The following is a 25,570-nucleotide window of genomic DNA, read 5'->3' as shown; positions in this document are numbered from 1 at the left end:
AGATACTAGTGATTTGAACCTGTTTAGGGAGTGCAGGTGGAACCTGTCTTATTTAAACCTCTCACATCTAGTGTCTGGTGTTCCCTTTGCTATTGAGGTGTGTGGTGTCTTCATTACAAGATCTAAAGAGTTCTGTAAAGCCTTCAGACAAACGGTTGTGGATGCCAATGAGTCTGGCAAGGGATTTAAAAAGACCTCCAAATGATTTGAAATACATCATTCCACTGTAAGGAAAATCATCTGCAAGTGGCACAGATTTCAAATGACTGCCAATTTGTCCAGGACTGGCTGTCCCAGCAAATTCATGTACATGCATGAAAACCCTCAAACACCTTGCAACTGAACTAGTATTTCATGGAAGAGTGGTCAAAAATTCCAGCAGGCTGATGTCAGAGGCTGGTAGAAAATTATGCAAAATGCCTATAAGAAGCTATTTCTGGTAAAGGGGGCAATACTAGCTTCTGGGGCCAAGGGTGTACTTTCTTTTTCTACAGAAGAATATCACATCTATTGATATTTCTGTTGAATACATGATTGAAAAAGATGATTTTCCTTGTGGTTTTGTTCAAGTATATCAACTTTATTAGTAGGCACTGTTTCAAAGATGATCAAACATTTGCTTGTCCAAAAAAGTCAACAATATCCATGGGGTGTACTTATTTTTTCACATAATTGTACAGTAAGAGCCTGTTGTGACCCATCAGTTCTGTTAAACCATCATACTCACTTAACTTGACTATTAAGTCTGTAGAATATATTTGCATGTCTGACCATAAGCATGTCTGGCATGTCAAGATACTCACTTGTGCTGTTTTTCCTTGTTTGTGTGTTTGTTTGTGTGTTTTACTTAGCGCTGCTTGAATGAAAATGATCATTTTAGAAGATTTTATTGGATTTATAAAAAATGTAAACTTTTCTTTAAATTATCGTTTAATTGATAATATTGACAAATTCCATATGGAATAATATTTTATTCATAATGCATTATTTCAGCTACTATTCAAGCTTGTTTGTTATCTATAAATGCCAGTTTCACTCATTTGGCAAGACCTCCAAACCTTATCATTTATATAATGTGCAACCACACATACAACCACAACTGTGAAACTTTTTGAAAGTGTTTGAAATTCATGGCATTATTATTATTATTATTATTATTATTATTATTATTATTATTATTATTAATGCGTGTTGCAAAATGCTGCCCTGTCATATCAAGGTTTTACCATGATGTATTGGAAATGAGATGTGAATCGAAAATATAATATACAACATGACAATAAAATACAATAGTTTGATGATGTTGTCTTCCTGGGATAGGCTTCAGAAATACCATGACCAAGTGGTTACTGCAGATGAATGAATTATGTTGGGTAACAAACAGCAGCAGCAAAACAAAAGGGTGACAAAAAAAGCTTATAAAAACATAAATCACCTGGTAAAAATGAGTAAATAGGACTGTAATAAATATAAAATGAAATGACATAATGGTCCAACAGCCACTTGTTGCAGTGAATTCTATAGTTTGACGCCACTGGTTATTTTCAACAATCTGTATAATTGGTCTTAATCTCTTGTTCTATGAAACATTCCCTCAGCATTTTAGAAGTGTTGATTAAATCATATAATTCTTTCACAAAGATTCTGATGCAGACCTTACACCAGCCCTGACACATTAATTAAAGCCAGACGACTGTTTGTGTGTTGACTGCAGTGAAAGATGGATACAAATCTTCATGGATAATCTGTAAACCCAAGGCCTATAGATTCATTTTCTCTTTACCTTATGCATACACACATTACAGAGGTGAGCATTTAGAGCTCCTTTTCTCAGGAAACTAGAACTGCTTAAACTAGAGCAGCTCCCAAGCCTACAAACTGACATCATTACTGAAAAATCAATTAGCATGGTCATTGTCGTAACCAGTAGTAGTAAAAAAAAAGAAGAAGAGAAATTACATTTTATCCAACCTATCTATGAATACAGTCATGGTGAACTTCAGTTCTCTCCAGCCTAGAAACAGTTATGACTTATCATAAAACTGTATTGCTTACACAAAACCTTTCCTAAAGTCCTAGGTCCAGTGTTCTCTTGGAAAATCATGTGACAGAGTAACGTACATAATAATGTTTTTGGAACCTTGAAAGCACCTTTTTCCACAAAAGAATATTGATGGTCTGCTTCTATCTGCTTTGCATGCATTCCAGTAAAGAGCCTCTGAGGTAATTTAGCATTCATGAAAGTTAATGGAACATTTACAGTAGCATGAATAAAACATGACAGACCCAGAGTTAGGGTTGCCAGGCTCAAGGTTTGCCCATGGATTATTTGTTCATTCCTTTAATGACCTGTACGGTGGTGCTTAAAAGTCTGTGAAATCTTTAGAATTTTCTACATTTCTACATCTGCATAAATATGACCTAAAACATCATCATATTTTCATACAAGTCCAGAGTAAAAAATTGGATGAAGAGAACCCAATTAAACAAATGAGACAAAAATATTATACTTGGTCACTTATTTATTGAGGAGAATTGTCCAATATTTCATTCCTGTGAGTGGGAGAAGTATGTGAACCTTTACTTTCAATATCTGGTGTGACCCCCTTGTGTAGCAATAACTGCAGATAAACGTTTGCGGTAACTGTTGATCAGTCCTGCACATCGGCTTGGAGGAATTTTAGCCCGTTCCTCAGTACAGAACAGCTTCAACTCTGGGATGTTGGTGGGTTTCCTCACATGAACTGCTTGCTTCAGGTCCTGCCACAACATTTCTATTGGATTAAGGTCAGGACTTTGACTTGGCCATTCCAAAACATTAACTTTATTCTTCTTTAACCATTCTTTGGTAGAACGACTTGTGTGCTTAGGGTCATTGTCTTGCTGCATGACTCACTTTCTCCTGAGGTTCAGTTCATGGACAGATGTCCTGATATTTTCCTGTAGAATTCGCTGGAATAATTCAGAATTCATTGTTCCATCAATGATGGCAAGCCGTCCCAACCCAGATGCAGCAAAACAGGCCCATCCATGATACTACCACCACCATGTTTCACAGATGGGATAAGGTTCTTATGCTGGAATGCAGTGTTTTTCTTTCTCCAGACATAACGCTCTTCATTTAAACCACAAATTCTATTTTGGTCTCATCCATCCACAAAACATTTTCCAATAGCCTTCTGGCTTGTCCACGTGATCTTTAGCAAACTGCAGATGGGCAGCAATGTTCTTTTTGGAGAGCAGTGGCTTTCTCCTTGCAACTCTGCCATGCACACCATTGTTGTTCAGTGATCCCCTGATGGTGGACTCATGAACATTAACATTAGCCAATGTGAGAGAGGCCTTTAGTTTCTTAGAAGTTACCCTGGGTTCCTTTGTGACCTCATGGACTATTACACGTCTTGCTCTTGGAGTGATCTTTGTTGGTCGACCACTCCTGAGGAGGGTAACAGTGGTCTTAAATTTCCTCCATTTCTACAAAATCTGTCTGACTGTACATTGGTGGAGTCCAAACTCTTTATTGACGGTTTTGTAACCTTTTCCAGCCTGGTGAACATCAACAACTCTTTTTCTGAGGTCCTCAGAAATCTCCTTTGTTCATGCTATGATACACTTCCACAAACATGTGTTGTGAAGATCAGACTTTGATATATCCCTTTTCTTTAAATAAAACAGAACACTCACTCACACCTTATTGTCATCTCATTGATTGAAGGCACCTGACTCTAATTTCACCTTCAAATTAACTGCTAATCCTAGAGGCTCACATACTTTTGCCACTCACAGATATGTAAAATTGGATCATTTTCCTAAATATATAAATGACCAAGTATAATATTTTTGTCTCATTTGTTTAATTGGGTTCTACTGATCTACTTTCGAACTTGTGTGAAAATCTGATGATGTTTGAGGTTATATTATGCAGATATATAGAAAATTCTAAAGGGTTCACAAACTTTCAAGCACCACTGTATGTGCTTTAAATGTTTTTGATATTACTCTTCGTTCAGTCGTACAACCTGGTACCATCATTATGCATGTTAGAGTAGTGTTTGACACTACAAGTACATTGGTTGGCCAATATATTAGGCTGATATTTGCTTTATTTTTTTTTTATTTTTTTTTGCATTAAATCCAGCCACTGCAAACACATTACATGACCCTCTAGAGAAAAAAAAAAAAGGGTTTTTAAAATGTAGAAACAATTTGCCTGATGGTAGTTTGACCCCAATACTTACTTTCCATGCTTCACTACAGTAACATTTTATGTGAGAATGTCTAATAAGATATTAAAGCATTTTAATCTCTGTGTATCCACAAAGACACACACAAAACGAGACAAGAATATGGAATGGAGTTCATTTGGTGCAAAATGTTTTTAAACGGTTTTTACCTTATCACTTACTGTTTGGGTGTGAGGGTTTTAAAAAGGCACACACCCTAAATGTGTGTTTGCCAGCTGGAATTTGGAGTGTCATGTCATCTGACCCCTGAGTACACCCACTCAGCGAACTGTGACATTTCATTCAATATAGCAAACTGCTCAGCAGCAAATTCTTCTATAATTGCAGTATAGACACTGTTAACAGAAATGATAAGTTTTACACATTTAGTGTTAGATGCGAAGCTAATAGGATTTTTAACGGAAAATTTGAACATTAAACATGTTCATGCAAAATGTCAATGCTTACAGGAATACCTACATAAATAAAGGAGATTTCAGACTTTTAATTGTCTGGAATGGGTCTGGTAGCCTGATCATACATGTTACAGGACTCATTAGACACTATTCATGCTTAAACACAGACTGATTGAAAAGATGATCTACAACAGTGTTTAAATGTTTTATGTTTCCTTTTTTAGAGTGGATATATAAAGTCTACACACCCCTGTTTAAATTGTAGGTTTTTGTGATGTACAAAAATGAAACCAAGATCAATCATGTTAAATCTTGTATATCATATGATATACAACACAAATGCATGTGTAAGTGACAAACTTTGATGAAACGTGAAGAGAGACAAAGCTTTAAGACACAGTGGCATTCATGGTAAATTCCAGATAAAACGCACATGTCCAATGGGTAGGTCTTGTAAGTATAAGTTGTTAAAACTAGGATGATCTTAAAGAATTCTTAAAGAAGCCCTGACCTCAACTGCACTGAACACCTTTGGGATGAATTGAATGCCAACTGCATTCCCAGGCCTCCTCATCCAACATCAGTGCCTGACCTCAGTAATGCAGTGGTAGCTCAGTGGTTAAGACATTAGACTACTGAGCAGAAGGTTGTGAGTTCAAATCCCAGCACTGCTAAGCTGCAACTGCCACTCATTGAGCAAGGCCCTTATCCCTCAACTGCTCAGTTGTATAAACATGAGATAAATGCGAGATAAATGCTCTGGATAAGGAATTGCCAAATTGCATTTCTCAAGTCTACCAAATGCCATAAATGTAAAAAAATAAAATAAACATCGATGTAATGCTCTTGTGGTTGAATGGACACAAATCCCCACAGTCACATTCCAAAACCTAGTGGAAAGCCTTCCCAGAAGAGATGAATTTATTATAACAGTAGACCTAATAGACCTAATGCGTGTGATGGTCAGGTGTCCACATACTTTTGGCCATATATTGTGAATGATAAAATGGCAAACACAAATGATCTCACATCAGATAGGTAATGCAGTGTAGTCTTCCAGGTCAGAAATTACCAGAAATGTTTTTCATGAAAGGATGAATCCTTTATAGGTGTTGTGACACCTTGAGATAAATTTGTAATTAATAATAGCTGTAATAATTGAGTTTACAGATCATTCTTTAAAGCTTTGTAACAGGTAGCAAGCTCTACAAAGGCATTTCACACACTTGCACTCTGTCTTCTTCGTGTTGGTGCTGCAACCTGCTCTGTTTTCAGAGTTCACTGAAGAGCACTTGGAACTAGGTTTCTGCTTACTGACTTGATTGACCTACCTCGCATGTCAAAATCGTCCAAGCAGCAAATTAATTTAGTCACTCCAGCCTCTTTTTATTTTATTATATAATTGTGTTGCCTGTGTTAATGAGCATGGAGCACACTATAAAAGCCTGTCAAAATGAAGCTTGGATAACTGATAGAGGTCTAGGGCTGTGTTTATAAAGAATCTTATCTTACCACCTAGAGATCTCCTAGGTGGCTCTGGAAGTAAGAGTTTCTCCTTAATGTAGCCAATCCAACTACTGGCATGTTTTTGGAAGGTGGGAGGAAACCCAATTATCTGGAGGAAACCTGCATTGAGACTTGTGTCAAATAGGCTATATTTTTTTTTAGCAAATCATCAGTTTCATCATTCTTAATGTAGGTATGGTTAATTAGAGTTTTGATTTGCACAGTCCATATGTAGCAGACTATACAGTACTTACACTTCAATATCATTGAATATATCAAACACATGAACACATGAAGAAGGTATGGTGGCTTAGTGGTTAGCACGCTTGCCTCTCACCTCTGGGGTTCGAATCCCACCTCTGCCCTGTATGTGCAGAGTTTGCATGTTCTCCCCATGCTTTGGGGGTTTCAGCTGGGTACTCTGGTTTCCTTCCCCAGTCCAAAGACATGTGTTGTAGGCTGATTGCTATTTCCAAATTGTCCGTAGTGTGTGTAAATGTGTGCCATTGTGCCATGCGATGGGTTAGCACCTCGTCTAGGGTGTCCCTCACCTTGTGCCCCAAGTGATAGACTATAGGCTCCCCCACCAACCTGTGTAGGATAAGTGGTATGGACAATGGATGAACAGATGAAATTAGGACCACCTTATGATTCTAGGATAGCCTTATTATTCTTTGTGAATACTGCTCTGATTGACATCTGTACACCTCTTGTCCTGATTGTTTATTTCCTCGTCCTTTCTTGTAGTGGTTATGTTCTGCCACCTGTATGGCTCCTAGTCAGTGTCCTTCAGTAGTGTGATTAGACATAACTTAGCTAACACAATATTAAAGAGACGCAGACTCATCAGCATGCACAGCAACAAGTATGAAGAGATGACAGGGGAGACTCGGGTTAAGGAGAAGAGGAGAAATTATGGGAGAAAGAGAAGGTGAGAAAGGAGTATGTGAACAAAAGAGACTGAAAAAAATAGAGAGTGAGGTAAGGCTCGAGGAACTTGAGGGTTATTGAAAGAGAAATTGAGGAGAAAATGCGACATTCTGAGAGCAACAGAGCAGGGGAGAGAGACTTATAAGATAGACAGGATGAGAGCTATTGGGACAGAGAGAGAGAAAAGGCGGAATAGTGCAGGATTAAGAATGTCAGTGGAACAGAGAGATGTCTGGGTGCAGTGTACAGCTGAATACTGCAACACTTGTAATTACTAAGCAGCATAGCTTTATTACTGCAGCTGAGCCTAAGCCATAGTTTATGGGACTGTGGAATGGCAGCCTCTGTTGGTGGCGTATAACATTTTCAGTTACGTTTAAATGTGCACGATAACAGTTTAGTAGCATTTCTAAAGTACGTAATCTTGATCATTTGAAAGAATTAATGCATCAGGTTCAGGTTACTTTTATCTAATATCAGTGAAACTACCCTTGTTGCTGGACTAGTGTCTTTTTAGACTGACTGGAAAGTGACTGGCAGTGATGACAAAATGAGTCTGCTTGTAATAGTCTTGCATGTCCTTGTCTATTTATGTCTGGTACAAAGCCATTTCCTTTTTTCTATTGTGACATAGTGACATTGCCAGATGTTTGTCATCTAGGAAGCTGAAAAGACTGTCCTGAGTAGTGATGTGTCGTTCATGAACGATTTGTTCATTTTGAACGAATCTTTAATATGACTCGGGAACAACAATTTGTCTCAGAGAGTGATTTGTTCATTTTTGACCACGCATGCGCTGCAACATCCCCATAGGTTCTGTACCGGAAACAGAAACGATTAGTTCGCCTCTCGAGTCTTCGGGTTCGAGTCGTTTGTTCATCCTATGACCTCCCCACAGGCTGAATGCAGTGGGGCTGTAACATGATGAACGAACGATTCAAACCCGAAGACTCGAGACGTGAACTAATCATTTCTGTTATCGGTACAGAACCTGTGGAGATGTTGCAGCGCATGCGTGGTCAACAATGAACGAATCGCTCTCTGAGACAACTGGTTGTTCCCAGGTCATATTAAAGATTCGTTCAAAATGAACGACTCATTTCATGAACGACACATCACTACTGAACAGATACAGATTGCATTGCCTCACACCTCTATATGAACAAATAGTGGGTGAAATTCAGTGTGCTTAAAGTGTGCTGTCCATTAGGCCATTCTTTTTATTACATTAAACACTTAGGATATTACCTAATTGATTACTGCTTTGATTATTTGTTTCTTTTAAAATGAACTTATTTTGAAATATTTTTAGTTCACTGAAATTATACTGTGGTAACAAGAGCACACATTAGACTCTTGTTATGATGACTCAGCTGATTGATTTAACCCTATGATTGCCAAATAGTCCCATTCAATACCTTTTTATTTTTAAATAAATAAAATAAAAGAATGGACTAGGTTTGTGGAGTTGTTTAGTTAGTTGGGCAAAAACAAAAAAAATAAAGACAAGAATCAAGGGATCAATAAGGGCTCTCCTTTCCCAGCATGCTGCGCTGTCCTTGTCGTGTGTGTGTGTGTGTGTGTGTGTGTGAGTGAGTGAGTGAGTGTGAGTGTGTGTGTGTGTGTCCGGTGAGTTGCTGCTGCTGAGAGCAGGGAGGACACGAGGAGGCTGAGCACCGGGAAACCGCATCACATCACCGTTCACTGAATAACCGGTAAATATGAGGATTCCGCTGTTTTATTCATACTGCGGGCTTTAAATGCAGAAAAACGCTTTAAAAATGCGTGTTGAGCGCAAAGTGAGAGCTTAGCATCCCAGCCCAGAGTATACAGGCTGTATAACCGATAACCTTGTGTGTGTTGGGTGGGGAAAGCCAACAGTAAGGTAGATTATTGTGTTACAGTAGCCAGGGAAATAGTAAACATGCGCATATCATACAGAGCAGCGCATCGTTTAGATTTCCGGACGAGGCGACGTGCACACACCGGGAAGGTTAAAATCCGTTTTCAGCAACACTGATGGAGATTTCAGTCTCATGGCAGATGGACAGTGAGCCGACACAATACGCGGTTAGCGCTTCAGGAGAGTTAAACAGGCTGGAGTGCGCGTCCCTGTGCGGGGCTGGGTGATGCTGGGACAGCTGATGACTTGCGTTAAGTTGCCGGCCTTCTTCCTGCTTTGCTTCTGCAATGCGGCGGGTGTGGTTGGGTTTTACAGCTCTGTGCTCACACTGTACATCTGCCCTCAGTTACCCCGACTGATGCTAGCCTTAAATCCGCCCCTACTCTCTCCATGTAAGTCCTTTAGATGCTGTAATGCCACCCTGGAGCTCTGCAGTGGCACTGAGCACAGCCAGGTCTGGATTATTAGGCTTACAGAAGGCCCAAAGCTGCTTCTCTTTATGCTGGTGTGTTCAAGACAGAGCTAAAAACACTGCCCATTCAGCACTTTCCATTTCCTTTACCCTCATGTCCATACTCCACTACTTTGTTGGGTTTTTTTATATATATATATATATATATATATATATATATATCCCTTTACGTTTAGGAGAATGCAGCTAGTTTGTAATCAGTGCCGTTGAAATGTACCCTTATACAGACAATTTTGTTTCCCGTATCATCATTCCAGTCAACAGTATTATCTGGTCATTTTGTTTCAAAGAAATGTTTTAGCTGGCATCACATGGGAGACTTATTCAGACTGAATACAGAATAAGTGCTTTTATTTAAATGTCTTTATGTGGTATGTTTATGTACGTGTATATACCCATGAATAGTGCATTCAGATTCACTATAATGGTAGCAAAGATCAGTCTGTTTTATTATTATTTTTTACCTTGAATATTGTCAGATGTGAACAAAGACACGCCCTACTGCATGACTCAGAGCAATCACCAGTATTAGCATTAGCCTAACTGTAGTGAAGACTAATTCAGCCATGTAAGTGCAGGAGAGCTAGTGTTTCTTACTCCATGCTCACTGTAGTTGTAATTAGGCTGCTCAGTTACAACTTAATAGTGTCATAAGCAAATAGACTGGTGTATATTTGATCTACGGTTGAAGATTGAAGTCTGCCTTGTGTCTATATTGAATCTTCTCAGTAGTCATAAGATTAAGAGCTATGCTTAAATGATCTGATAAATCTGTGTGAAATTTATGCCAGTCTGGGAACTATTGTTCTGTATCATTATCAGTATCAACTAACCACTGGACAAGTAGACAGCTGATTTCACTTTTGGCTGGCCATTGGCATATAAACACAGCTTTATATATATATAATAACTAATGTTTTATTTCAAACTCACAAAATCAGAACATGTACCTTCCTATTTGAAAAGTGCAATGGACTGCCACGTAATCTTAGAGGCAGCAAAATCACATTATTATGGTGTGATATTATTAAAACTAGACATAAGTTTTACAAGGTTTTAAACTGTTAAAATGTTTGTTAACCCTGTCATGAAAATATAATGCTCATAGAGACAGGTGTTTAACCCTACAAGATAAAACTTACTAAATTTTTGTGTTTAATTAGGTAGCCAGCATAGCTCTACAACCTGATTATTAATAGCCTGTTTTATATTTTAATAAGTTTATCATTTTAACACCAAAAAAAAAACAGTTTTAAATCAGAATTTGCTTGGAGCACAATATAATTTGCTGGTATACCTTTTGTCATTGTAGCGCCTAAGTGGCGCAGAACTTATTTTTAAGTCGCTTTGGATAAAAGAGTCTGCTAAATGAATATATGTTAATGTAAATGTCACTACACTACCCATCACCCCCTGCATGTCACATGTCTCACTAATCACTCTGACCATCTAGATGACAAGTTTCAATTCTAAGCAACTGTTGTAAGAACAATCTACAAACACTCCGCCATTAGCCGGTTATTCTTCTTTCTGTTTACGGACTTGACGTAACCAAGCAAAGACGAATGACATCATTAACATTTCCTGCAAAATCTGACCCAACAGCTCAAATTATAAATCATTATTATAAGCTTACCGTTGTGAATTGGGGTAAAGTAATAAAACAGTTTTGAACACTGATATTTTTTATGTACTTGCTCAAAAATTGATTTTTGTTCATTTTGAACCAAAACAAAGATCTGTACTGCAGCTTTAATACATTTTATGCACTTGCTAAAATCATGTAATCACTTGTTATAATCATGTAAACATACAGCTAAAGACCTAAATAAGTCAATAGAGTTATATTTTATGATGCTTTAGAATAAAGTGCAAAGTGTACATATTTGGTGTTCAGATGCAGGTTAGTGTAAGGAACTGGGCTACAGCCGTGTGATTCAATTTCTGTATGCAAGAATGATGACTCCAACAAAAAGCATTCTTTTAGTATTCAGCAGGATTAAAATGACATTTTTGGCTCAAAGTTTACCCTTCATAAATACCCAAATTAAAGGCACTATACACTTTGTGGCTGATCAAAATCAAAATCTCACTGGCGACAAACAAACAGACAGATAGATCTCCACAATAAGATTTATATACTTTAAATGTCTGTGTTTCGCCATATCCTTGGAAAACTGCCTTGTCACTGTGCTGAATATGACTCTTCTATTTTACAGGCCAAATATTTAGTTAGCATCAAGCGTTAGTAAGACCATGTGTAAGCAATATGTTCTAAATATAATGGCAAGTGTAGAATAGATCTGAGGAAACAAGGGCTAGATAAAATTGTTCAGAAATGTGTGTATGACGACATCAGGCCTTAGAAAAGGCAAACACTTCATATATTACCATGTGGTAGATAGAACAGCTCCTGCTTGTTCTGTGGGATGTGTGTTACATCTCTAGTCATGAGTTAGTGCATCTATATTTGGGTAAGTTCCAGTTGATACATAAAGTTCAAAAAAGGAAAAAGAAAAGAACAGATGCATTAGGACAATCATACTGAGTGCTAGCAAGACACTCAACTTTTCATGAAGAGTATACCTATATGTACACATTAATATACCAAAACAAAATGGTGCTAATTTTTAAAGAAGACTCTTACTTCACAACATAAAAGCGCGTTGTTTCATAAAGCCTGTCCTTGACATTTCTGAAAGGCAGCTGCACCAGATATGTGCCCTGCCTACAGGATAACTTAATCAGCTGCAACATCCGAAAATTAACATTCACTTACATGAAAATTTCTCCTGAATCTCATCTCGCTCATTTGATCAGTTCAGTGGCTGATGATGGTTAGAATGGAGAGCTCAACCTGAGCATCTCTAAGGACTTACACCTTACAAATAAATTTTCATTCAGCAGCTGATGCAGCTTGTTCCAGCTTTCTTCATAGCAGCTGTTTTTTTTTAAGTAAAGACATTGCACATTTTCCTAAGGTTTGTTTTATCATATTTATATATGTGTGGCAGCCTGGGAAAATCCTTCACATGGTCAGATTTTGACATTTTCTGCTGTATGTTGTTAAATATAGCTACAGGCTTTCCTAAACTGAAATCTGTTTCCCTTTTACATATATCTCAACCACAGGTAAAGCTTTAATTCTAAGCCTAGTTACCCAAAAAGTGAAAAAGGCACCCCACGTACCACTATATCTATAATCTATGGATACTTCTACTTATGGAAAAATTACATTACTGCCAAATGATTAAAAAAAATTACAAGAGAAGTAAGTATTTAGTTTGGCACCTTACCAGCAACATCCACCAGGCTGTCTCATCATGTAAGCTAAAAGTTATTTGTGGTATTTAGACCCAAGCCTTATATTTGTTACTTATCACATAATAATATGAAATAATTCTGTAAGAATATAACTCATTGATTAATTCAGTGAGTTCTGTTCTACTGATTATTAATGTCTTTTTATTAGGTCTTTTAAACATTTTGAAATGTCTGTCTCCATCTGTATGGAGTGTGTAAACACTCTTCTCTGTTTTGATGGTGATGTGATGGTGCAGAAGCTTCGCAGACATTTCGACAGCTGATATCTGATTACACACTGATTGATTAGGCTTATGTTTAGCTTGTTTTGCTTTGGCATGTAACTATCCAACAATTTGAACAAATCAAGCACACTTTGCTAACAAGGTTTAAACATCTGTAGGCAAAATGATTACATTTACTGCTGCATTTATTAAACTGAGGCAAGCTTAGAAAGTAGCCTAAATTATTTTGTTTGTTTGTTGTTGTTGTTTTTAATCCGTAGTTTTAGTAAAACATATTTGTGTTTTTCTTAAAGTAGATATGAAATAGATATAAAGTATGCAATTTGTAGTTAAACAAAATTTTGGTCAAAAATGATGATGATGATTATTATTATTATTATTGTTATCATTATTATTATTATTATTGGGTGTTTTACAGAATTCAGCCACACTGACATCTGACATGTTTCCCCAGACTGCCTTACATTTATTATTAGAGGAGGGGTGTTGTTAAAAGCGCTAGTCAGAAGTGTTTTTTTAGTTTTCGGTTGCATTTCGATTGACCAGTTCACGTTTAAAATTAATACTAGTCATTAATAAAACAAATTCAAAAACAACTTCAGAGATGCTATTATGTACACCTCACTTTCCTGTCTTTGCTGAACCAAATCTGACACAGGAGATGAGAAATGCACAGGTAATAAAGAGGAATGTAACAGCCCAAAAGTAAAAATAATCCCAAACTAGTCTATAAAGCAGTAGCAGTGGTAAACAAATTCAGTTTGTATTCCTGAATATCAAAATCATTATGTAGCAGATACTGGTGATAAGAACAGATAGAGAAGTTGTTTATTTATAACCACTTAGTGGAATTGCCACTGTGCATAATTATGTGTCAGCATCCATGCAATGTTAATAACATGAATTAAAGATGGTTATATTCATAAATTGTTAATACAATCTGCCTTTATGTTCACTCATGTTCTTATAGATAAAAAATAAATGTCAATGCACCAACAATACAAAAAAATACGCCTAGATGTCAGCTTGATCCATATGTTATAAAGTAAATAAGACATATAAGGAAAAAAAGCTGAAGAAGAATAACGAGTTATTGGTAAATTAAACCACAGAGCTGTTGAATTATCTATGACATTAGTGCTGGCTGTAATATAAATCACAGGTGTATTTTAATGCACTCTTTCTAATGTTATTGCTTCTATAGTAACAACTCATTTACAGGGACTTGTGGATTCTCTACATAATCAAAGCTTAATACGGAACAAAATTAATCCATTTATTATGTAACAATGTAATGTATAATCATTGATATGGTGACGCTTGGGGACGTTGATTTAACATTTATACACCACTCCTAATGGTACTCTCATTACTCCCTAATGAGTCTCTGCTTTGTGTCCGGCTGCATCACACCACCACGTTGTTAATTATTTTCCCATAACAGCCCATCATGACGGGTTTTATTTACGGGGAGCTCTTGTGAAACTGTAACTATATTTGTTACATTAGCACAGTTTACTGAGAATTTGCCAGGTAGCTGTTGTTCTAGCAACCTGGAAGCGTCCTATTATCATTTACATCTGAACCAGTTCATTTTTCAATAGTTTTAGTAACTGTTCTTTTCCATCTTCTCCTATCTTAATCCTTAACAGAGCATATTCTCTAAGTACTAAGAAAAGAACATATATCACTCATAACATTAGTTATACCATAGTGCAGCTGAATGCTCTAACCTAATTGGTCAGTAGGTTTTATTGTTATTTTCATATAACAGCACAGCTCGGACAGTAGTTCCGGCTATAACATGAACGATAGGTTAGTAGTCATGCACTCATTCCAATAAGTTATTGTTTCTATAGTAACCGGTGATATACAGTTCATATAATCTAAGACTAATAATAAACAGATTTTTAAAATGTGTTGCTTAACAACGTAAAACCTACAATTGTTGATGTGGTGAAATTTTGTGTTAGTAGACAGTTATTTAAGCATTTATGGAAGTCTCTCTCTCTCTCGCAAAAACTCCACAGGGAGCTGTTATACGGAAATAATCAATTTTGGGAGAGGAGTGGGGGAGGGTTTGGATTGGGTGGGTAGAGACACTCTGTATATAACAGCACATGTGTCTGTCATGTCTTATTCCTTATTTATATCTATATCTACATTGTTGTCTCTAGCTAACATAACATTCCCAGGTTAAGAAAACTTTTACATTTTATGGTTTGTGGGATAGCTTGATTAAACAGTTATAGTTAAACTTTAAAGTTACCTGTGATCCTCAGCTTGGGTTACTGTCTCTGTGGAGTTTCTGTGCATGTTTTTCTAGTGTCTATGTAGGTTTCCTCCAGGTTCTCAGGTTTCCTCCCTCCTCCTAAAAACATGGTAGTAGGTAGATTGGCTATTCTCTGTGTGGGTGTGTGTGTTTGTGTGTATGTGTGTGGTGCCACATTATGGACTGGTGTCCCATCTTGGGTGAATTCCCTGGGCATGAGACAGGAATAGCCTCGAGATCATGACCCTGACTAGGCTCACATTCACATCCTCCTGTTCCTTGGAGCACTTGACAAGAAGAGTTTAGCTGTCAGTTGAAATTAACAACACTCTTTGAGTTCATTCACATAGAACACAATTATTTATGAGCTGTTGTATTTTTGTTTCAAACATGTTTTGGTTCAGATCTCTTATTATAAAATGTCCACCTACCGTTGTGCTTTCAAGAATGTTTTATAAACACTTCTACTGAATAGCTGGAAATGCCAAACATGCGTGAAGGCAAGCTTAACTTTAATTTAACGTCAATGTATTTTGTACAATTTTTAGTTTGTATCAGAAATATTCTCTCAGCTAATCCTTTTAATCTGTATGCTAATTTTTTGCTTTAAGATAAAAAGATCATGCTGTTATACGTATTTTACCTTAACTCCTGTTGAGGTAAGAGATATTCCAACCTTCACTTGAGTGGACTGTTTCGTCTCCACGGGAGGTGTTCTCTATTTCCTCTAAGCTGAAGGGGCACATGAGGCACATTTAAAGAGGGACCAGATGCAGTATGGTTTAGTGGGTAATTGGTTGAAGCATTTCTGAGCTCAGTCTGGTCTGGGCTTTTTCTCTAAATAAAAGCTTAAGCTTGCGGGACGGTTGAAGTAAGAGCTTTGGGGCTAAGCAGCCTGGTGACTAAGTAATGTTATTTCAAAAATTAATTAGCAGGGTTCGGTTTGTGGACATATTTTTCTGCTTTTGAAAATAAAATATGTGCAGTGTGTTGAAGATTTGTATGTAAAACAGCAGGTAGCAAGGTAACAAGATGAGATTGTGAAGAAGAAATTGCAGTTCACATGGAGGAATTTAACCTCAGTATTAACACAAAACAGCAATTATGTGATATTACTGGCAGCATGTAGGTGTATGTTCCAGGGGTCTCTTCTTTTAGGCTGTAATATTTTGTTAATAATAAATAAATTATTTACTTAAGGAGTATTGAAAGCTAATGGGGAAGAAATTCCATTTCTAAGTGCATACTAAAGTTGATCAAATCTGAAAATAATACATTGGTAGAATATAAGCCTGTGTGGCTAGATCACTATAAACATTTAAACATTTATAACTGTGACTGAAGTAGAATGTACTGTCAGACCATCGTAGTTTGGGATTTGACATTAATTATCACCTCATCACTGGTAGTACAGAACCACAGTTACAAGCCGGCTGGGGCTTGTCATTGAGGTGCTCAAATTAGCAACACAATTACTTTAAGGATCTGTCTGTTCTGACACATCCATTTACATACCCAAGCTCAGTCCCCCAGATACAGGATTAAAGCGTTTCAGAGTATGAAAGCAAACGCATAAACGTGCTAGCCACGCTAACCTAAATTATAGGCAGTAACAGGCATTACATACGTAATATGGCTGGGCATGAGTACTTAGCAACGATTGATCATTGATAAACATTCTATATTCTTTATCACATACATTTTAAATATTTAAACTCCAGGATAAAATGACAGAGATGTATAAATCTTTCCAGAAATGGAACCATAACTTTTATTTCCAGGTTCACAATTCACACTGGGTGAGATTTATATTCACAGGGTTTTGACTTAGTGATATTCACAGACCTTGAGCTATTTATACTAGAATGGGTATATGTTTTCCATGTAGACTTCAAAGCACTTCAATGTGGTGTTCTGGATAAAGGCTTCAAATGTAAACTGCATATAGGAGAAACACGGGGCATTCACTCTGTGCTGCTTAATTAGAGTATTGTAAATGCCGTACCACTGTATATGATCAATATTAGATCAGCACTATATCTGAGTCTTATGCTCAGTGACAGGTAATACATTCATCTAGGACCATAACATAGTATGAATTTTTTTATTTTATAAACCAGGCTGCTTGTGTCAAGTAGAAAAATGTATACTTGATGTCGTTGGGGAAAAAATACTATCCACCAAAATGTATAGTTCTCAATTATAGTTTATACACACTCACGACCACTATATTAGGAACACCTGGACACCTGCATATTTGTGCAATTATCCAATCATGTGGCAGCAATGCAGTGTGTAAAGGTACAGGTCAAGGTCAATTCCACATCAAACATCACAATGGAGAAAAAATATGATCTTGCTGACTTTGACTGTAGCATGGTTGTTTGATGCCGGATGTGCTGGTTTGAGTATTTCAGAAGCTGCTGATCTCCAGGGATTTTCACACACAGCAGTCTCTGTTGTTTTCTCTAAGGACATTTTCAGACCTGTAGATCTGTGCTTTGTTCCGAAAAAGGGAATTCAATTGTTACAATGTTGCATCCACAAGACAACATTTCAAAGCGTCCCAGAATGTGTTTGTGCTAGTCATATGTGAGTAAACTGTCCTCTCATTGGTCAGAGTGCACCTGTTTATGTTCCAAGGTTCTGCTCATAGCAGTCATCCATAAAGATTGATAGAAAGTTGTTCAGAAACATGTTCGTCAGACCAAACTGAAATGAGGCATTTTACCTCGTCTTTGATCAGTGTTAAACTGCGATTCATGTTGTGAGCCATTAGCGAAGCAAACACGCTTTCTAGGTAGCACAGTTTCCATCATGCATTGCTATACAGGTTGGTTCGTCAGTCCATTGGGTCGGATTGCTTTCTCTGAATTCGTTTGCAATGAATGAGGTGGTCTCGGCCCGATTGTTTTGATGCTGATCCGAGCACAATTTGCATGTTCATATATCTCTAAACGAACCAAGCCAAGGGATCAAACGCAGCAGGTTCCAAAACAAATGCTCCAAATGAGCCAGGTGTGAAAACGCCCTGAAACACAAAAAACGTCCGGTGAGCACTGAATCTGCAGGTGGAAACATTTTATTGATTAGAAACATCAGAAGAGAATCTCCAGACCGGTTTGAACTGACAGAATGGCTATTATAACTCAAGTAACCACTCTTTACAATCATAGTGAGCAGAGAAGCATCTCAGAACACACAAAAAGACAAACTTTGAGGCAGATTGGATACAACAGCAGAAGATCATATCGGGTTCCACTCCTATCAGCCAAGAACAGGAAACCGAGGTTACAGTGGGCACAGGTTCATCAAAACTGTGAAGATTGGAAATAAACAAGGCAATGTTTTCCCAGTCTTAGACTACATAAATGGATTAGAATTGAAAGAACACTGCAAAATGTCAGCCCAGGACTTGCACCTATCATGGCTCAAATATGGTAGGGTATGTAGAGTCATTGCATTACTTGCAATTTTTTGTCTCATACCTGTTTTGAGATTGAAGTTCACATCAACACTGGTCTTCAGAAGTTTGGTGCATGTATGTCTGCTCTCATCTGTGAGATAGCAGTCACACACCGATGGCCTGAGTGTGAACAAATGAATGTGTAACACGCACCCCGCTGCTCACTCTTGCCAGCTGTTCTGGCTCAGCATGATAAGCCTATATACTGGCATCAGATCACATATTCTAATTATAGCTCTCTGTGCACGGGTGGTAGAAAGCACAGCACATTGAGCAAGACCTTCTCGACTGCAGTCCATAGCAGCTGCGATCCTGCTGTACATCAGTGTTTACTGCAGAGCATTGCCACTCATAGATCACTGATGGGAGGAACTTGGTCCACTGCCAAATGTATGCCGTTTCAGTGAGTTGTTTTCTTCAGAGTTTGCGCTGTGGTTGCATTATTGAAATGTGCACTGGCTGTAAAGATACTAGTTCAGTCCATTAGGATTGTTGTTATGCTGTGAAGTTTTCAATCCAAAGCTTTAAATTGTCTCAAACTGTGAGATTGGGTACACATAGAATAGCACAGCTGAGATCTGAGTTACTGCTACCCAACAAATTTTCCAGGCTATGTCACTGAGTCAACAAGCAAGTGATGTGATTTTGCTGCTTCACCACCCTTTAATTATTGAAAGTTTTACTAAAAATGCATGTTATAAGATTAACTAAAGCCTTTCTTTGAATGTTCATGAAGAGTGTTTGTTTTTCTGTGTTTACTTTGCTGTGCTATACTTTTGTATGCAATAGGGGTGCAATCCAATGTGTCTGTTTCTGCATCTGTTTAGTGCTCGAAATATCTGTATACTCTGTATTCAAGTGGGTGTGGTCTAGCTTGGAAGGCTTTTTTTTATTATTATTAAGTATGAAACCTATCACTGCGCCCTCTGGAAACACTGCAAAGCACTGAGGGTATAACCAAGATGTAGAAATATAGTAATTTGTCTGAGCTAGGACTGTTTTTTAACATTGCTGTTGCAGCTCTTATATTTTGCACTCAATATTTTCTCATGAACTTTATTTAGTTGATTTTTTTTCCCCAAAGTATAAACAAACTAGTAACCTAATTTAAACCCATGTGACCCTGTATCACACAGTGCCACAGGTTCTTTGCTCTTTGCTGTACAAACTTTACGATTCAAGTTTGCTCATGCCCAAATGAAAGTAAAAATCTTCCACAACTTTTTTGTTGTTTCCTGTGGTATCCCGGTTCCGATACACACCTTTAGTCCCAACCAGATGCCCTGCTAGCCTTCCTGGCAAGCTTTCTAAAAAAGAAAAAAAAAATAAACAAATAAATAAAATAATGTACCTCCTATTTGTATTTGTATTTGTGTAGGTTTAGAACACATTATCTGTTCATTCATAAATTCATATTCGGTTTCATCCAAGTGTGCACATTTGAATGCATAATTTTACTGTGATTTTCATTTAACAGGCTTATTCCTTTATTAATCGCCATAATACATATTAATTGTTCAATTCCAACTTATCAAATAAGTCTGGTTTAATAAAACTTTAAATATGATCATACACGGTGCAAAATTGCACTGTGGAAAGGTTTGCTAATGATGACTCCATCCCATACAGGTTCGGGCATTTTATTTTGCTTTTACGGATCAAATAGATATTGAAATTTAGTCTGTATCTGGCCTGTTGCAATATTTATAGGTTCTTCCTGCAGTCATATTATGCTCCGTTTAAATTTGGTCCTTTTTCCTGATATACACCCTCCCCACACCCCCATCGCCATTATAAAATGTGTATGCAGAAAATGGTAAAATGTTCAACCCAGCTCCTCCTTGATTTTACTTAGGAGGTTGGTTTAGACATTGGAAATGAATTTGTAGGCAACCTGATCTGTATTTTGTATCTCATACATGTTGTATTTGATCAACTTGATAAGCGAGGCCCTACTTATAAGGTGTGGATCATTTGTGTTCTCTCAAGCTTTAAAATTCAACCTATGAGATTTAAATTCAAGCACTGAAGATAACATCTGTCACATGTCTGCAGTAAATATGTTTTCTAGCATGACAGTTAGATTGCAAGGTGTGTATCAGGGAAGTGTGTTGTGCTGTGTGACATTTCTATTATTATTTCTAGACAGGTGATAGAATCCTCAGAAAGAAGAAGAATAAATAACATTCTAGGTGATGAAAGCATACATAATGTGTTGATGTAATACTATGACATCTTAATCAACATAAAAACAACACGACCTGTCATGTCATATGAAATAAAATAGCCTGCTCTTAATAAGGATTTGTACCTGAATATTCTCGTTAAGATTCTCTTACTGATTCTGGATCCAGTGCCTCCTCTGTGTACTCAGGGAGGCACCCAGGGTTATATTTATCCTTCTCCAAGGAATTAAAATAGTAATTCTGGTCGAGGAAGAGGAAACACAGCTGTTGGCTTCCTGTTTGCTTTCTTTGATGCTGTGTCAAAATGTAATGAAGAGACTGTCTTCAGCAGGCTAGTTCTTTAATCTTCCTCCATCAGTCTCCTGGGATCCAACTTCTTTCTTTCTTTACCTCTCTTTCACTATCACACACACTCTATTTGATCTTTGCTTTCTCTCTGTTCCTGGGTTTATCTCTTTCATGCATATTACATAAAGTTCAACTATGTGTGATAACCTGTATTACATGCAACAGGCTATTGCTCTAGTTCTAATTTTGCATTTACCAACAGCTGAAAGTCTTGTCCATTTTGACCATAAACCTGATTTCCAGTGGAGGTTGAATAATTTTGATTGTAATTGTATATCTATGATGCTCTCTGATTTTAACATCTACATTGGTAGGCTTTTAAAGACTCATGCACAAAAAATGTTTTTTTTTAATGGATAACACACCTTGGGTTTTATTTATTTATTTATTTATTTATTTATTTATTTATTTATCTGATAGGGATTGCTGTTTGGGTCATCTTTTTTTACCACAGCACCAGCACAACATTTTTCCATTGAAAACAAACGTTCTGTCACTACTTCCTTATATAACTAATTTCAGAGTGATAACTATGAGCTTAAATTGATGATGTATCACAAAATAAGCCCTGGGGCTTTAGACCTATTGTCAGCTGACAGTAATTATTAAGTAATTATTCAAATGAATAATGACGTGATGACAGGAATCTTTAAGCTATTAATGCTAGTTAGCTAACAATGCATAATGTTGGTGATTAACAGTTAATTTGTTTTTGTCCACCTACAGTACATTACAATATATTACACCACAGCACTGTTGAATTCTCGATTCTGATTGGCTGACAGACGTTCTGAGGTGTGCAGTTATATTTCAGTAAATACACAGCTAAAGCAGTTCCAGTCAGGTCTTCACCACGTTACAGTTCCATATCACTTTGCCAAGTTAACTGAAATAATGGAACCTACTGTCCACCACAGCACACACATTTAACAAGAAACAAAATTACAGAAAATTTTGATTTTCCAGAAATAAGTAAGGAATAATTTATGACGGGCCATTGAATTATTAGAAAATAATGGTGGCTTAGTGGTTAGCACATTTACCTCTCACCTCTGGGGTTGTGGGTTCGATTCCTGCTTCTCCCCTGCATGATCAGAGTTTGTATGTTCTCACCGTCCTTCAGGGGTTTCCTCTGTCAGTCCAAAGACATGCATTGTAGGCTGATTGGCATCTCTAAAATGTCCATAGTGTGTGAATAGGTGTGTAAATGTGTGTGAGATTGTGCCCTGCGATGGGTTTGCATCCTGTCCAAAATGTCCCCTGTCTTGTCCCCTGAGATAGGCTGCCTGTGACCCTGTGTAGGTACAGAGGATAGATAGATGGATGGAATTAAAAATGATCGATTACACTGTCTGCTTGAGTTTTATAAAGATTAGGAAAAGATGTCTTAATGTTTTATATGAACACAGCTATATGCTAATGAATATTCTATAACCTTTAAATGTTGGCTCAAAAAGATTCTATTTACTATATTATTGATTTTTGTTTTCTCCCAATTTTCTGTTTTATCCATTGGCAGTGTTATCTTGAAGTTGTAAACTGTTGAGATGTTTCCAGAGTTTTCCATTACAGGAACTGGATGAGTTAGAGGTCTTGAGAGAGTCATGTTTGTTTAGGCACTAAATGCAATATTTCTTCTAACTAGAACATGCACTTCCTAATTTATGTGCATTTTGAAAAGTGCTTAGCCTATTATGATTGTCCAAAATCTGTTGTGCTATTAGACTTCTCCTTTTGAACCTCAATACTTTTACTGCTGTGCTCTGGACTGAAACCTCTGGAGTGGATGAAAGCAATTTTGTTGATGCGTACTGACGTCTGTCCATGTGTGGTTACTATGGAAATCAAGTCTATTAAGCTGTTCCCATTCACATCTGCAGTAGTGATGACTTGGGGAGCTTATCATGGCACTGCTGCTGGCTATGCCACAGTGTAAGACCTACTTTAGAAAGGACACACACACACACACACACACACACACAAACACACACACACACACACACACACATATATATATATATATATATATATATATATATATATATATATATATATATATATATATATATATAGTATCTCACAAAAGTGAGTACACCCCTCACATTTTTGTAAATATTTGATTATATCTTTTCATGTGACAACACTGAAGAAATGACACTTTGCTACAATGTAAAGTAGTGAGTGTACAGCTTGTGTAACAGTGTAAATTTTCTGTCCCCTCAAAATAACTCAACACACAGCCATTAATGTCTTAACCGCTGGCAACAAAAGTGAGTATACCCCTAAGTGAAAATGTCCAAATTGGGCCCAATTAGCCATTTCCCCTCCCCGGTGTCATGTGACTTGTTAGTGTTACAAGGTCTCAGGTGTGAATGGGGAGCAGGTGTGTTAAATTTGGTGTCATCACTCTCACACTCCCTCATACTGGTCACTGGAAGTTCAGTATGGCACCTCATAGCAAAGAACTCTCTGAGGATCTGAAAAAAAATAATTGTTGCTCTACATAAAGATGCCCTAGGCTATAAGAAGATTGCCAAGACCCTGACACTGAGCTGCAGCACGGTGGCCAAGACCATACAGCGGTTTAATAGAAAAAGTTCCACTCAGAACAGGCCTCACCATGGTCGACCAAAGAAGTTGAGTGCACGTGCTCAGCGTCATATCCAGAGGTTGTCTTTGGGAAATAGACATATGAGTGCTGCCAGCATTGCTGCAGAGGTTGAAGGGGTGGGGGGTCAGCCTGTCAGTGCTCAGACCATACGCCGCACACTGCATCAAATTGGTCTTCATGGCTGTCTTCCCAGAAGGAAGCCTCTTCTAAAAATGAAGCACAAGAAAGCCCGCAAACAGTTTGCTGAAGACAAGCAGACTAAAGACATGGATTACTGGAACCATGCCCTGTGGTCTGATGAGACCAACATAAACTTATATGGTTCAGATGGTGTCAAGTGTGTGTGGTGGCAACCAGGTGAGGAGTACAAAGACAAGTGTGTCTTGCCTACAGTCAAGCATGGTGGTGGAAGTGTCATGGTCTGGGGCTGCATGAGTGCTGCCGGCACTGGGGAGCTACAGTTCATTAAGGGAACCATAAATGCCAACATGTACTGTGAGTTACTGAAGCAGAGCATGATCCCCTCCCTTCGGAGACTGGGCTGCAGGGCAGTATTCCAGCATGATAACGACCCCAAACACACCTACAAGACGACCACTGCCTTGCTAAAGAAGCTGAGGGTGAAGGTGATGGAATGGCCAAGCATGTCTCCAGACCTAAACCCTATTGAGCATCTGTGGGGCATCCTCAAACAGAAGGTGGAGGAGCACAAGGTCTCTAACATCCACTAGCTCCGTGATGAGGACTCCAGTTGCAACCTGTGAAGCTCTGGTGAACTCCATGCCCAATAGGATAAAGGCAGTGCTGGAAAATAATGGTGGCCACACAAAATATTGACAGTTTGGGGCCAATTTGGACATTTTCACTTAGGGGTGTACTCACTTTTGTTGCCAGTGGTTTAGACATTAATGGCTGTGTGTTGAGTTATTTTGAGGGGACAGAAAATTACACTGTTACACAAGCTGTACACTCACTACTTTACATTGTAGCAAAGTGTCATTTCTTCAGTGTTGTCACATGAAAAGATATAATCAAATATTTACAAAAATGTGAGGGGTGTACTCACTTTTGTGAGATACTGTATATACATGCACACACAGGCACAGAAGTGAAGTGAGAGTTACTAAAGTGTGAGAATGTGCATTGTCTGGGGCTGACTTATCCAGGTTTTTTTTTTATTATTCAAGTAAGAAAAGTATGCCATTATTGAAGCAGAACAAGATGCTTATTGACAGCAGACTGAATTTAGATGAGGATTGCCGGAGAGCTTTACCACCAGGCTGCATAGTTAATCACCCATCAATCAAAAATAACTCCACGGAGGTGCAATGAATTAATTGCGCAATGCAACAATAAAAGCCGAACTCAGAAAGTGCAAAAATATTCCATTTAGATATGCACTAGTGTATCTGCTGAAGGGTCTTCAAGCATATTTAGTTACTATATGTAGTTATTTTGTATGCCTATATATATAGACCAATCACAAGATTTCTTTCAGAACAATGTGGAATGCACCATATCTACAATTAGTATGGGTTTTTTTCCCCTATAAACTTACAGTCTTATAGATTGATATTTAATAGTTTTGTTGTTGAAATATTGTATTAAATATGTGTAAATATTATTGCTTGAGTGCTTCGGAGAATTAATTCTGAAATACTGTACGTATTATTTAAGTATATAGGGTTT

General features: G+C 37.6%; 1 protein-coding gene across 6 annotated transcripts in view; it reads left to right on the top strand.

The window, feature by feature from the left end:
* epb41l3a (erythrocyte membrane protein band 4.1-like 3a) overlaps positions 1-25,570 on the top strand; it is an 80,918-nt gene that overhangs the window by 9,269 nt on the left and 46,079 nt on the right. The window contains exon 1 of one of the 6 annotated variants that reach the window (XM_053634892.1): positions 8,666-8,790. The exons of the other annotated variants lie outside the window; for them this stretch is intronic. The gene's annotated coding sequence lies outside the window, so the exon portion shown is untranslated. Of the gene's footprint in view, positions 1-8,665; positions 8,791-25,570 lie in introns of those variants that run through there. 6 annotated transcript variants of the gene reach the window in all.

This window comes from Ictalurus furcatus, chromosome 1, assembly GCF_023375685.1.
Source record: "Ictalurus furcatus strain D&B chromosome 1, Billie_1.0, whole genome shotgun sequence".
NCBI lineage: Eukaryota > Metazoa > Chordata > Actinopteri > Siluriformes > Ictaluridae > Ictalurus > Ictalurus furcatus.
Note: the sequence above shows the minus strand (reverse complement) of the source record. Positions and strands in the feature narration are given on the sequence as shown.